This window comes from Pristiophorus japonicus, chromosome 16 (genome assembly GCF_044704955.1).
Source record: "Pristiophorus japonicus isolate sPriJap1 chromosome 16, sPriJap1.hap1, whole genome shotgun sequence".
NCBI lineage: Eukaryota > Metazoa > Chordata > Chondrichthyes > Pristiophoridae > Pristiophorus > Pristiophorus japonicus.
Window position 1 is genome coordinate 25,678,650 of NC_091992.1, and position 13,960 is coordinate 25,692,609.

The window sequence follows — 13,960 nt, forward strand, 5'->3', positions numbered from 1 at the left end:
TGCTACATCAATTTATGTTAGCACGTAGTGAAACACTGAAATATAGCAAATAGAGAAAATCGGCATTATGCTTTTGGAACATGAGGCGAACATTATCCAGTAGAATAAATTAGAAGATATACACATTACAAACATCAAGCTGCATTGTCTGTCAACATGTTCACAGTTTTACCCAAGCTAATTAGCACCTCTGCTGGATCCTCGAGCTGTGAATGAGGCTTTATCATATGTTTACTTTAAGGCGCTTTTATATTTGACAGGATTTAAAAAATTCATTCACGGGATGTAAGTGTCACTGGCCAGGCCAGCATTTATTGCCCATCCCTAACACCCCCTGAGTGGATTACTCGGCAATTCCAGAGGGCCGTTAAGAGTCAACCATATTGGTGTGAGTTTGGAGTCACATATAGGCCAGACCGGGTAAGGATGCCCTAAAGGACATTAGTATACCAAATTGTTGGTCACCATTAATGATACTAGCTTTTTAATCCAGATTTTATTCAACTGAATTTAAATTCTGCAGCTGCAGTGGTGGGATTTGAATTCTTGTCTCTGGATTACTAGTCCACTGACATTACCTCTATGCTGCCATTCCCATCAAGTGACTGTGTCCATCAATTTGGTCGTGTTGCTGTGAAAACCACTTCCGTGTGCCACTCTTCGCTTTTTACAGCCCATGGTGGGGTTTTTGGAGAGGAGGGTGTGTGTGTGTGTGTATGTGTGTGTGTGTGTGGGGTGGGGGGTAGAATGGTCCCTTGCAGTGTTCCTGGGCTTCACTGTTAATACAGAAACCCGGAGACCAAGCGCATGGGATCAGTTTGTCGCATTTACTTTCATTAAACTGGTGGCCTTGACCCAAAGGCATATTCACAGAGCCACATTTCCTTAGCTCCATTACAATCATCGCTGTACAATAGGAGCCAACCAATGTGTGGAAGTGCTGTATGGCAGTACTGTTATGCACAAGCACCTCAAGGATCATGTCATGACTTGGATAGGTTAGGTGAGTGGGCAAATGCATGGCAGATGAAGTATAATGTGGATAAATGTGAGGTTATCCACTTTGGTGGTAAAAACAGAGAGACAGACTATTATCTGAATGGTGACAGATTAGGAAAAGGGAAGGTGCAACGAGACCTGGGTGTCATGGTACATCAGTCATTGAAGGTTGGCATGCAGGTACAGCAGGCGGTTAAGAAAGCAAATGGCATGTTGGCCTTCATAGCGAGGGGATTTGAATACAGGGGCAGGGAGGTGTTGCTACAGTTGTACAGGGCCTTGGTGAGGCCACACCTGGAGTATTGTGTACAGTTTTGGTCTCCTAACTTGAGGAAGGACATTCTTGCTATTGAGGGAGTGCAGCGAAGGTTCACCAGACTGATTCCCGGGATGGCGGGACTGACCTATCAAGAAAGATTGGATCAATTGGGCTTGTATTCACTGGAGTTCAGAAGAATGAGAGGGGACCTCATAGAAACGTTTAAAATTCTGACGGGTTTAGACAGGTTAGATGCAGAAAGAATGTTCCCAATGTTGGGGAAGTCCAGAACCAGGGGTCACAGTCTGAGGATAAGGGGTAAGCCATTTAGGACCGAGATGAGGAGAAACTTCTTCACCCAGAGAGTGGTGAACCTGTGGAATTCTCTACCACAGAAAGTAGTTGAGGCCAATTCACTAAATATATTCAAAAGGGAGTTAGATGAAGTCCTTACTACTCGGGGGATCAAGGGTTATGGCGAGAAAGCAGGAAGGGGGTACTGAAGTTTCATGTTCAGTCATGAACTCATTGAATGGCGGTGCAGGCTCGAAGGGCTGAATGGCCTGCTCCTGCACCTATTTTCTATGTTTCTATGTTTCTATGTCACAGGCACTGAAACAGTTTTGTTTCCCTCTTCAACCTCCTCCTTTCTTCTCTTGAAGGTGCTAGCTTGATTTGCAGTGTGGGCCCACCTGATATCTAACTCCAGTGACCATTCTTCATGTCAGCCTAGTGAGTCCCAGCAAGCTCATCAACCAGAGTCAGATCCTGCCTTCGCTTGACTTCCACCTGTGTTCACACTGTCCAGCAAGGATTGGTGATGAAGAGCAGGAACCCTTCCCTAGCCCAGAGGTCAATTGCCGTGCCCCCAAATGATACCCTGCCTGAGAACAGCTAAGCACAAAGCAGGGATCGGACATGGGGAATTTCTGCTCTGTATGGCTTCACACCGCATTGGGTGGTGGCTTTGCTATTGGCTATTGGGAGATGTCAAATAAAGCTATTTTTCTACTTATCAAATGGCCGAATAAAATAATGCTACAGCAAAATTTTCAGATTAGCCCCCATGTAAAATGCAAAGTAAGAAAATATTTGCACATTTTATTAACAGAAAAGTAATTTAACAAATAAAAGCACACATTCAGGAAAAAAAAGACTTGCATTTATATCGCGCCTCTCACGATCACCGGACATCTCAAAGCGCTTTACAGCCAATGAAGTACTTTTGGAGTGTAGTCACCGCTGTAATGTGGGAAACGCGGTTTGCGCTTGTGCACAGCAAGCTCCCAAAAACAGCAATGTGATAATGACCAGATAATCTGTTTTTGTTGTGTTGATTGAGGGATAAATATTGGACAGGACACCGGGGATAACTCCCCTGCTCTTCCTCGAAATAGTGCCATGGGATCTTTTGCGTCCATCTGAGAGAGCAGACCGGTCCCATCCGAAAGACGGCACCTCCGACAGTGCAGCGTTCCCTCAGCACTGCACTGGAGTGTCAACCTATACAGTCAATGGAACTGAATATCAGACGCTGTGTGTAATGGCCAGCCGATCCGATACTGCCTGTTTCGCACCACTGCCCCAGACGAATTTCTGGGCCATTTTCTTTTCAAAATGTCCAAAATGTTAATGTTTAAAATTATTTAACACAGAAAATGTTAATATCAAAACTCTTTGAAAACTGGGTTTATACATTAATTTCAAGAAGCAAAATGAAAATTGTCAAAGAGCAGTTTTGTAAATATTAGATATAAATAAAACCCTCATGCATTTCCTTCTTGCCGATAGTGTAAATATGAAGCATTTAATATTTTCCATTGATAACCACAATATAAATATTGAAATTTTAGCACAGCAACAGGCTATTTAGCACTTTTACCTATCCTAAATTTAGGCCTGTTTTGGGGACTGATTTTATAGCCCCTGCTTTCCTTCAAACTAATGCCATTTTACTGTTTTCTCCCTGCACCCTTTATATTTTTCTTTAAGTAATTATCCAGTATCTTTTTGAGTGCTGCAATCGATTTAACATCAATCGCCACTTGTGACAAAGCATTCCATAGTCCAATAAGTCTTTGTGTAAAAAATGTTCTTCTAATCTTCCCATTTTTGTATCTTGTGTTTATCTGGAGATTGCTGCCTCTTGTCCTCAATTACCAACCAGTGAAAATAATTTGTGTCTATTTTGTCTATTCCTATTATTTTGAACAGCGCTAGCAAATCCACCCTCAACCTTCTCAGTTTGAAAGAATACAGTACCAGTTGCTGTAGCCTTAACACACACATCCCACACACACACACCCCGCACACACATCCCCCCCCCTCCACAACCCCCCCCACACACATACACATACACACCCCACATACATACCACCCCCCCTCCACATACACACACCCCACGCAGACATCCCACTCCCCCACACACACACACAAACCACCCCCACTCCACACACCCCCCCCAACACACACCCCCCCACACACACATACACACACACACCACATACATACCACCCCCCCTCCACACACACACACACCCACACACACACACACACACCCACACACACAGACCCCCCCACACACACATCCCACACACACTCTCACATACTACCCCCACCCTCACACCCCCCCACACATACACCACCCCCTACCCCCACACACACACCCCACACACACACACCCCCCCCGCACACACACACCCCACACACACACACACACATCCCACACACACATCCCACCCCCCACCCCCACACACATACACACACACCCCTCCCCCACACACACATCACACACGCACACCCCTCCCCCCCACACACGCACATCCCTCCCCCCCACACACACACATCTCCCCCACACACACATTCCACACACACACACACACATACACCGCCCCCTCCCCACACACACACCCCTCCAAAACACACACACACATCCCACACACACACCGCTCCCACACACACACATCCCACACACACACCCCTCCCCGACACACACATTCCACACACACACACACATACACCGCCCCCCCCACACACACCCCTCCCAAACACACACACACACACACACACACACACATCCCACACACACACATCCCACACACACCCCTCCCATGCACAGGATGAAGATCAGGCACTTATTCAATACAATATTTATCCACTGAGCAGACCTAACTGAATAATGCACAAGTGACAAAGTCTCTGTTTTCTTGGGCCTGTTGAGTGGATCTAGGCAGTTATTTGAATAATACATTTTATATCCAAGACTAGATCAGAAAATAGGAATAAACTGAAGCAGATTAGGAAGATCTGGCATACAGTGATGCCACAATATCTTAGAAGTTGTGACATCCGCTCAGTGGGAGAAATGATTGATCCCATCTCATCTCTGCTCCTGTTAAAACAGAAGGCCGGTTCATACACATTTGCTGAGTATGCTGGCAAATTAAAATTCTGTCTGTCAAACAACTGTCCCTACATTTAATTTTATTTTCATGTTTTGCCGCAGAACCATTACAACAGGAATGTAATGCTGTTTAGTACGTGGCAATCAGTCAGGTGAAATGCTTTAATACATTTTCCAATGTTACCCTTTAACTGGATTGTTCTGTACAATGCCAATTGTTTTGACCTACACTGCACCTCAACCAGAAATATATTTGCAAGGCTGGATTTGTTTTCAGCCAGATCAATGCTCTAGTATTATCACCCCTCACATTATGGCGAAATGAAGAATTATACAGACAACAATATAGTGTGCACCCTCGATACATAGAGAAAACCAAATTAGAATCGAGAGCATTAACGCTGGGCAGATGATCAAAGTGCAGAGGGTATTTAGAAAAATAAAAGATGTGTGTTTTCTTAAATGTACCATATGTTATATTTCACAGAGAGCTTGATCCATATTCATCAATTAGTGACGAGACACAGGTTATATCAAATCCCTATTAGTTGCTTTGACCTCTGCATTGACCTTGTCAGCACTACAGCTGGTACAGAGTTTAATGATAGTTTTCATAATTACAACAAAGAAATATTCTGCTAATTAACAGAAGCCCATAGCATACCCTCCACCGGGAAAATGCTAAACTCTTCTGCCCTTTCTGCTGGAAAGTGAGAGTGAAGAGTACAACAATATTTAACATGTTGTAGCCTATTTGTAAACACCATTAATCACAGCTTAGCAGATGGTAATGTTAATTGCACCTGTGGAACTAACAAGACCCAAGGTTGATTACATTTACAAAGTGTTATTATCACCACATTACAACCGAGAATTGCGAACTTTACCCAGTGGTGTCGTTTATTCAGGTAAGAAGAGACAGATTGTAATGAATGAACAGCTATTCTTTTACATTGCAGTCTGCTTTCTCTCTCCCTCTCTCTCGCTCTCTCTCTGTCAGACTCAAATAAAAAACTCAACTCGTTACTGCAGGACTTGGTTGCAATCAAAGCCACCTTTTCCTGCCCAAAGCTATTTTAGTTTTAAATGCATTACGTCGCTCAAATCCAATAAAGGACCGTACTGGCAGTGGCACCGCATTTACAACCTTAATTAATGGTACAAGAGGTAGATGGCTCGATCAATAAGGAGAAGAACCAAAAATAATGGTCTTCCTCAGGAAGCGGACGACGTTCCAGAGAAATTAGTGCTTTGGAAACAAAAGTAATTAAAAGAACACCCAGGAAGTCAACAAAATAAGTGTGGGAATAAATTGCAGTGCATCCCGTTAATTCAATAGACTGAAAAAGAAAGATTTCCAGACCAGATTTTACAAACTAAATTGGCAAAGTATTTATATCGGGAGTTTCCTGCTGTCGCATTTTTATCGTCTGTTCCAACAAGGGGTCTCAGTTTAAAATATGAACCTAAATTTTCTCTCTCTTAAGATTCATAGGGACCTGCCCTGTGTTTCCACGTTTTCTGATGTTCCCACGTGCAGTTTTGTTTTATGCCAATAAAAAATGCAACGACACTACAGCATCCAGTGTTTGCACCTAATGGTGTGCCTTCAGAGAGGCAGCTGAAAAATATAACTGCTGGCAAACCATGCCATAGAGCCAACTTCAAAAGTCCAGTACAGGCCCGTGAAGTGGTTTTGCTCCCAGTGGTGTAAGCACCTTCCCCAGGAAGGTACCAGCACCAGAAAACAATTGTAAACCGCTTCAAAACAGCTTTAAGGCACTATTATGTTAAAAAAAAAGTGCCATAGAAAGAATAAGAAAGACTAGTATTGATATAACACCTTTCACAACCACTAAAGCGCTTTGCAGCCAATGACGTACTTTTTAGATAAGAACAGAAGAATTAGGAGCAGCATTCGATAAGATCATGGCTGATCTTCTACCTCAACTCCAATTTCCCGCCTGATCCCCACATCCCTTGATTCCTTTAATATCCAAAAAATCTATTGATTTCTGTCTTGAATATACTCAAAGACTGAACCTCGACAGCCCTCTGGGATATAGAATTCCAAAGATTCACCACCCATTGAGTAAAGAAGTTTCTCCTCATCTCAGTCCCAAATGGCCGACCCCTTATTCTGAGACTGTGACCCCTGCTTCTAGACTTCTCAGCCAAAGGAAACATCCTTCCTGCATCTACCCTGTCAAGCTCTGTAAGAATTTTGTATGTTTCAATGAGACCGCCTCTCATTCGTCTAAACTCTAGAGAATATAGCCTAGTCTATTTGTTTGAAGTGTAGTCACTGTTGTAATGAAGGAAACACGGCAGCCAATTTGTTCACAACAAGATCCCACACACAGCAATGTGATAATGACCAGATAATCTGTTTTAGTAATGTAAGGTTAAGGGATAAATATTGGTCAGGACACCAGGAGAACTCCTCTGCTCTTCTTTGAAATAGTGCCATGGTATCTTTTATGGCTACCTAAGAGGGCAGGGAGGTTTAACGTCTCATCCCAAAATCGGCACCTCTGACAGTGCAGCACTCCCTCAGTATTGTGCTCAACTCTCTGGAGTGCAACTTTAACCCACCAACCTTCTGTCTCAGGCTGTGAAACCACAACCCTCTAACCAAGACTGACACAGACAGACAGAGCTGCCTGCATTAATTCCTGGCCTTTGGCATGAAATCAGGTCTCCAGCCCCTGAATTGGGTGCTGGCATTGGAGAATTGTATCCTGAAGCGCTTCTCCAATATAAGCTCGTCATTAAAGGGACACTCTCTTTGTTAAAAGAAAACATTTGGATAATCCTTTGTTCGGGGAGAAAGAAAAGCAAAAGACCCTGCACCGTTCTCATCACCATCGTGTTTTTTTTGCCAATTCTTGTCAGATCAACTCCAGCGCCAAAGATAACTTTGCGCTATTTACACTTGATCTTAGCCAAAAGGCCGAGAGGGGAAGCTGCACCATTCCTGGAAGCACTGCAATACCAGGTCGGTGCATGGAGTGGACGGGGCAAGCCCCTGTTCCATCTCCCTGTTCCAAAAAACAATTCAATATCTGGTCCCCATAGGGGATATTAAACTGATAAGAACAGATACTACACTTGATCTTAGCCAAAAGGTTCTCATCACCATCATGTTTTTTAAAAAAAAATTTATTTTTAATCGTAGCCAATCTTTCCAATTCTTTGTCAGATCACAAATGCCAGAGGTCACCTTGCACACATCAAGGATCACCCTGCGCTAATGCTCTTAGCCAAAAGGCCTAGAGCCCAAGCACCGTTCCTGGAAGTACTGCAATACCAGGTTCGTGCCATGGAGGTGGATGGGTCAGCAACCCCACACACCTCCTATTTCCTCATCACCATCATGTTTTTTTTTTAAATTCGTAGCCAATCGTTCCAATTCTTTGTCAAATCACAAACGCCAGAGGTCACCTTGCACACATCAAGGATCACTCTGCACCAATGCTCTTAGCCAAAAGGCCTAGAGCCACTGCACCGTTCCTGGAAGTACTGCAATACCAGGTTCGTGCCATGGAGGTGGATGGGTCAGGCACCCCACACACCTCTGTGGAGGTGGATGGGTCAAGCCACCCCACCCACCTCCTATTTCCAAAAAAGCAAGCATATACCTTCCTGATCCAGGGAGAACCACCTTGGGGTTATGGTGGTTACTCCCCTGTCAGGTCAGTTACGCATAATCTTAGCCAAAAGGCCTCATCACCATCATGTTACTTGAGACACAGTAATGTGCCTCAATGCAATGTACATCGTGTGTTTGTAAGCAAATGGTAAAAGCAACTTGCCAGTCACTTCTTCATGGTGACAGTGGCCCAAAGACAACCTTCTGAAGACCAGAATAGAAATCAAGGAAATCTATTGATGAACAGTTATTTAAGCACACAATGAATTGAACAAGTCTTTTAGACAACAGGAGAAAAACCATTCCAACCAGCAACTTTAAGTTGCTATGAATTTTTGAGCTCCCAGCATTGTCATTATATCACGTAACAATTTAACTTGGAATTAGGTACTGAAAATCTGGTCGTCTATTTGAAGGAGATACTCAGTCTGTGTCTTAAATGATTTGGTCATTTTTGTACCAGCAAGTCACAAAGTAGAGAGAAATTCCAGTGTATAAGACTGACAGTGTTCTGGGAAAGCAATTGTGTAAGATATAAGAACTAGCTGGCACTGAATCAGCTCGGGATAAGCAAAGCCAGTTATTATACTACACCACATTGCATTGACATAATGTAATGTTGTCTGTGTATTGACCCAAATGGGCAGTGCAATTCAGGTATGAAGTCTTCTGAATCAAATTTAGGCAAGCAGACTGCCTTGGAGCTTTTTAAGCTTAATTTTCATTTTTTTTTTCAAATGTTACTGGAGATCAGACTGTGCTTTTGCTAAGTCTGCTTTCCTTGGCCAGAGCGTGACACAGACCCAGTTGTATAACTTGGGTCTGCCAACCGCAAGTTAATCTGAACAGGTACTGGTCAGAAATTTATACCTGCGGTATAACAACACTGTTAAAAAGGGGACAATAGTAAAGGTACATGTAACTATTTAAAAAAAGTAGTTAAAACCATTGGTTCAGTGTTCACATGCAGTGAAGAAAGCAATTAAAATGTAGGAATGTATCATTAGGGCTGTGATTTACACCTCTAGACTTGACTATTCCAACGCACTCCTGGCCAGCATCCCACTTTCTACCCTCCGTAAACTTAAGGTCATCCCAAACTCGGCAGCCTGTATTCTAATTCGCGTCAAATCCCAGTCATCCATCACCCTGACCTACACCGGTTAAGCAACGCCTCAATTTTAAAATTCTCATCCTTGTTTTTAAATCCCTTGCCCCTCCCTATCTCTGTAATCTCCTCCAGCCCCACAACCCTCTGAGATGTCTGCACTCCTCCAACTCTGGCCTCTTCTGCATCCCCGATTTTAATCGCTACACCGTTGGTGGCCGTGCCTTCACCGCTGTGCCTTCATTTGCCAAAACCCTAAAATCTGGAATTCCCTCCCTAACTCTCTCCGCCTCTCCACCCTTTGTTAAGATGCTGCTTAAAACCTACCTCTTTCACCAAGCTTTTGGTCATCTACCCTAATATCTCCTTATGCGGCTCAGTGTCAAATTGTATTTTATAACGCTCCTGTGATGCGCCTTGGGATGTTTTACTGCAATAAAGGCGTTATATAGATACAAGTTGTTGTTGTTGTTGTTATCTAAGCGGGCTACATTGAAAGTGTATCTGGCCTTGGTGAGTCTGCATCTACAGTACTCTGTTCAGCTTTGGTTTTTGTGTAGCAGAGACGATGTAGAATTATAAGAGGGCTACAAGGCAGATTTCTGAACTTAGAGGCTGAGCTAAGAGGAAATGTTGTCCCACGCTTTCTGGAGAGGTGGCAGAGGATGGAGATCGGGGGTGGGGGGAGAGACAGAGGTCTTTAAGATTTGTATGAAGAAATTTGATACAGAAAAGCTATTCTGTTGGATACGGGATTCAAAGACCGGCGGAGGTGAGGGGTGGGGGTCTCACAGTTTAAAGTTCAGAACGTTGAAAGCATATGAAACACTTAGGCAAGATTTTTTTTTGAACGAGGTTGTTAGAATTGTGGAAAAGATTACTAGTCAGGGGTAGTGGAACAGAAAGCCATGGCAGGTTTTTTAAAAAATAGCTTGAATTCCTATCAGGAACAGGGATACAGGGCTATTAGTTTCAGAATCATGATAAAGAAACTGATGGAATGTTTGGAAGGGTAGAGAAGGGCCAATGGTTTTTTTCCTGCCCAAAACATTATTATGTTACAGTGTATGTACGTTTTAACCATTAAAACAGCAAAATATAATGAGTAAATAGAAACTTAAAAATAAATACAATCATTTACAAAGCAAATAATAGCAGAACAGAAAAAGAAAAAAGCAAACTGTATTACATATAATGGTGTGCTGCTTCACTGATTACATATTTTCTTCATTTCAATATGTCTAGAAATGTACTTTTTACTGCATCACTAACAGCATTGGCTCTTCCAAACCAGCATATTATAATATTAATAGACATCACTTTAAATTAAATCTGAAATTGTGGTAAATTATAAGCACCATATAAGTATTTTTCAGTAACATTAGTATCAATCATCTTTAGAAAGCCAAGAAATGTATTGCCTCTATGATGTACGGAGTATTTTATATCAACACTCAGAAAAACATTGGCGTCAACATTTTCCTTCCTGTCACAGGATATGCATGACACAATGGAAGATTCCAGATGCAAGAGAAGAAAACAAAAAGACTTGCATTTATATAGCGCCTTTCATGTCCTCAGGATGTTCCAAAGCACTTTACAACCAACAAAGTAGCTTTGAAGTGCTGTTGTAATGTAGGAAACACGGCAGCCAATTTGCACACAAGATCCCATATAATCTGTTTTTGCGATGTTGGCCAGGACACTGGGGAAAACTCCCCTACTCTTCTTCGAAATAGTGCCATGGGATCTTTTACATCACCTGAGAGAGCAGACATTTAACAGTTTTAACATCTCATGTGAAAAATGCCACCTCCAACAGTGCAGCACTCCCCCTCAGTACTGCACTGGAGGGTCAGCCTAGATTTTTGTGTCCAATTCTCTGGAGCAGGATTTGAACCAACAATCTTCTAACTGAGAGGCAAGAGTGTTACCCATTGAGCCACGGCTGACACAGTACCAAACTCAACTGATTTTAGCCAGGGCATCAATTGTGTGTTTTAATTGACCTCCTTGTCTAAGGCTGGTGCGGGAGAGTGAAATCAGTCAAGATTCCTTTTCCTGATCACTGCTCAGACAAATCACTGGAAAATGTTCGTGCTCTCCCAGCTCTGTAATCTCCTTCAGCCTCACGACCGCCCGCAACCCCCCCCCCCCCCACCCCCTGCAAGATGTCTGTGCTCCTCTAATTCTGCTCTCTTGAGCATCCCTGATTATAACTGCTCAACCATTGGTGGCCGTGCCTTCAGCTGCCTGGGCCCTGAGCTCTGGAATTCCCTCCCTAAACCTCTCCGCCTCTCTACCTCACTTTCCTCCTTGAGGACGCTCCTTAAAACCTACCTCTTTGATCAAGCTTTTGGTCACCTGCCGTAATTTCGTCTTATGTTAAAGGCGCTCTATAAATACAAGTTGTTGTTGTTGTTGCTTGTGTGTCAGGTAAGGATTGGGCTCAGATGTGATGACCCTCAATGGTAAAACAGACACTCGCTGTCGAGACATACACACACATATATATATATGAAGAATGATCACCTAAGTGAAGTACTAGCAGCCATTGATGCTCGTGGAACTGTACTGGAGGCGGTGCCTCCGAGAAAGGCAGGAAGAACCCTGGCAGAAAAGGACTCTTATTTTGTAAAATTGAGTGTCAGATCACGCAGTACATCTGTGAGCTATCACAAATGTTAATAATGAAACACAACTATGTTTTATTCAAAGGTTATGCCCGAGCCACATGCATTGTTATGTTAGGTATTTCGATAACAAAAATCGAGCTGAGGATACAATATATTTGTATACACTGGGTGAAGAATCATCTTTGTGAGGGCAGGATCAAGCTGGGATCAAACAGTAAAATAAACCGTCAACAGTCACTGTCGGGCCTTAGACATGTAATAACAGCCACTTAGGGGATGTACTGGAGGGTGACCAATGACCAGTACCCATGAATCTCTATTCAGGAAAGGTGAGGAGGCAAGGATAATCGGTGACAAAATGAAAAGCCTCGATGCTAACACAATTTCCTACGTTAGTTTTCAGATTTGGTGGAGTTAATCTGTTTTTTGTGTATTGACAACAAAGACACAACTATGTCCCTCCATGCAATCGCTTTGAAAACTGTTTTATTGTGATATCTTGTAGAGTGGGGACAAGCGAGATTCCATGAGGGTATTGGGGCTGAGAGAAAAAAAACCCTGTTGTGGGGAAGGTGGGGGTAATGTATTTGTATTTTTCAGATTTTTTATCTCAGAATTACACATTTTCCAGTCAGTGCAAGGAGGGAAGGGCCTCGGTGCTGGTACTATGGGATATTTTTTTAACATACTGTATATTTTTACATATACTGGTTTACACATTGGTGCAGTTGTTTTACATTTTGTTTACAGCAACAACCTGTATTTACATTGCACTTTTGACAGAGTAAAACATCCCCAGGCGCGTTACCGAACATAATTTGACATCAAGACACACGAGGAGATATTAGAACAGGTTGGTCAAAGAGATAGGTTTTAAAGATCACTTTAAAGGAGAGGAAAAGTGCCGGGGAGGGGATTCCAGAGCTCTGGGCCTAGGCAGCTGAAAGCATAGCCGCCAGCGGTGGAGTGATGAAATTCAGGGTTGTGTAAGAGGCCAGAATTGGAGGAGCATAGAGATCGCAGAGGGTTGTATGGCTGGAGGAGATTACCAGAGATAGGGAAGTGCAAGACCATGGAAGGATTTGAAAATAAGGATGAGAATTTTAAAATTGTGGCCTTGCCAGACTGGGAGCCAATGTAGATCAGCAAACATAGGGGTGGTGGGTGAGCGGGACTTGATGCGAGCTAGGATATGGGCAGCAGAGTTTGGATGAGCTCAAGTTTATGGAGGGTGCAAGGTGGGAGGCCGGCCAGGAAAACAATGGAATAATTGAGTCTAGAGGTGGCAAAGGCATCGATGAGGGTTTCAGCAGGATTCCAGACCACAGGCAGTTGCCAAGTGCAGGTTCCTGTAGCCTATCATACCTTTCGTTCTAAGAAAGCTTAACCTATATGGGCACCAGTGGGGATGGCAATCCTGTCATCACTTTGCGTATAGAGATCATAAACAAATGTGCAAACATTTCCCCTAGCCAGTATTTCGAGTGAAATCATTAATGTGTTTTAATTCTCAAACACACTCACTAGGAATAGCCGCCAGAGGAAAGCTTCCTGCTCTTGTTTACACTGCCACTGTACATAGCAACGAGATGTAACCTTCACCCCAGGAAACAAAAACGCTTCTTCCATTCCTTTTTAAGCACCAGAGTAGCTTTGAAAACCTTGTGCTCAGATTCATGCTTTGGTAACCAAAGAGTCTGCCGCTAATCAACCATTTTCAGTCCGCAGATTAAATGATATTGCAGCAGAAATATTTCTGAGGGTGATGGCTTGAAGTAATGCATCAAGGCAATGAAAATATGATTTGTTATGAGAAAACTATAATTAAGCGTATAAGTATAATCTTGCTTTGAAATGGTTTTGTTTTTATTACACTTGTAAATCTGTCCAGGATGAGTATTTTC

At 43.0% G+C, this 13,960-nt stretch overlaps 1 pseudogene; it reads right to left on the reverse strand.

Moving 5' to 3' along the window:
- Nucleotides 1–7,621: 7,621 nt before the first annotated feature.
- LOC139227222 (U2 spliceosomal RNA) lies at nucleotides 7,622–7,802 on the reverse strand (annotated as a pseudogene).
- Between the last annotated feature and the right edge of the window lie 6,158 nt (nucleotides 7,803–13,960).